Source organism: Orycteropus afer, unplaced genomic scaffold (genome assembly GCF_000298275.1).
Source record: "Orycteropus afer afer isolate SDZICR_OR568_19922 unplaced genomic scaffold, OryAfe1.0 scaffold00182, whole genome shotgun sequence".
In the NCBI taxonomy this organism is placed as follows: domain Eukaryota; kingdom Metazoa; phylum Chordata; class Mammalia; order Tubulidentata; family Orycteropodidae; genus Orycteropus; species Orycteropus afer.
This window is the reverse complement of record NW_006921769.1, coordinates 2,833,573-2,835,570: the sequence shown is the minus strand read 5'-3', so window position 1 is coordinate 2,835,570 and position 1,998 is coordinate 2,833,573. Positions and strand designations below refer to the sequence as shown.

General features: G+C 38.1%; 1 protein-coding gene across 1 annotated transcript in view; it reads left to right on the top strand.

The window, feature by feature from the left end:
- EPB41L2 (erythrocyte membrane protein band 4.1 like 2) overlaps positions 1–1,998 on the top strand; it is a 119,710-nt gene that overhangs the window by 91,073 nt on the left and 26,639 nt on the right. The window lies entirely within an intron of this gene.

Here is a 1,998-nt window from a genome sequence, read left to right as displayed (position 1 = left end):
CTTGTTGCAGTGTAGAGAAAGATTAGAAAAGGATAGGAGTGGAAGCAGGCAGAGTGATTAGGAGTAGTCCAGGAGAGAGTTTTTCATGGTCGGGCCTTGGGTAGTAGAGGACCAGTTAGCCATTTGGCACTACAGACACAGCACATATGGGGCTTACAAGCTTCTGTAAAAGTGTACGAGACCTGTGGCTGAAAAAAATTGTTGGCTCCAAAAGTACAGAAAGGAAACTGCAAAGTGAAATGAGTGTTTAAAAGTCTGCAAAATCAACATTTTGTCAGCTTCATTAATTTTTAATTTGATATTAAAATTCTAATACTACATTTAAAACAATTTCTAAGTCAGATTTTCTCACTTTGCAATAATTCTTGAATATAGTATGTGTATTGGTCATTTAGAAATCACAGTCAGTCACAAGTTTAAAATAACTACTCATAACCATATATTTTGTGAGGAAAACTTATTAAATATTCTAATTTTTTTTTTTTAAAAAAAAGCATCACAACAAAAGAATCAGGAAAATAAGTGTAATTATGATGTGAATGTGTTTTGTTATTTAATATGATGTGATGTGGACTTTGAAAAATATGAGTGTTAGAGGGCTATGAAAGACTTAAAAGAATCCTGGAGTATTGGGGATAGAGATGGAAAGGCCTGGCCCCATTTAGAAATACACATAAAGGGATCCTGTTGGACTTGCTGGTGTTGAGGGGTAGAGGAGGAGTCCACGAAGAATTACAGGTTCCAGGCTTCAGCAACTGGGTGTAATAAGTTGGTTAAGTATGAGAATGGCATTTGACAAAAAAAATCAAGACTGGGAAAGAAACAGGTTTGGACAGAGCAGTTGTGAGTAGTGTGATTTATGAATTAGAGGTTCTTGGCACCTCCCAAGTTCGATACAGTAGACTCTACACATTCCTTGGCTTCTAGGAGCTTAAGGTCTAAAGGGCTTTGTTAACAGGGTTTCCTGAGGGGCATAGAACCAAAGCAAATCACATGGTGTCAGGAAAGCACTCCTTCATAGAGGAAATAACCTCAGTGGTTGGTTGAACAGAAGCTGCGATGAAGAGAGGCTGTGGCACTTGCCCCCCACTTTATCTTGTTGAGATCCGAGGCAGTTTTGGGTTGATCTGCAAAGTGACAAAATTTCAGCATGGCTCTTGCTCATCTTTTGGATAATGTAGGAGATGAAGGGACCACACAAGGCCAGGTTTGCTGGGGGTGTCTATGTATTGCAGTTACTGTAGCCCAAGTTAAGGGATACAGGAAGGTTAGAAAAATGAAAAATATTAAGTATAAATGTAGAAATTTATTCTCTAAAATACAACTTTACTTCCTTGTCACAGTTTTGAATGGTGTTCAAATTAAAGGTTCTTTGATGGGGGAATTCTAATTCTTAAAGTTGATTGAAGCGAATGAGTTTCGTCATTGTGTAAGTACTTGTTGCAATAAATAGATTCAGAAATAAGTTCAGGAAAAAAAGTAAGAGACCTAGAGAATTAAAATACTGCTCACAAACTGTAATTCCAACAGTTTGCCCTCAGTCTGATGTTTCAGCTGATCTTAGAGCTCCTCCTACTGGCCAATTCCATGATAATATGTTCTTCACAGATCTCTGATTTGAAAGTGTGGGTCTATTTTAAACCGAAATAACCTTAACCCATTGCTGACAAGTTGATTCTGACTCATGATGGCTCCGTGTATCACAGAGTAGAGCTGCTCTGTAGGGTTTCCTTGGCTGTAATTGTTATGGAAGCACCGAGCCTCGTCCTGTGGCACCTCTGGGGGAGTGTGAACTGCCGTCTTTAGGTCAACAGTCAAGTGTAAACCATCTGTGCCATTTCAGAGACCTGGGTACAGTTTACTGGGCTAAAGTACAGAATAATGTTACGACTTTGGTAACAATTTAAAAATGAGTTTATTATTTTGTGTGTTTTTATTTTCAGAATTCAATGCTCTTCTTCCCATTAATTGTTTGCTATGTGTTTATCTACATAAGAG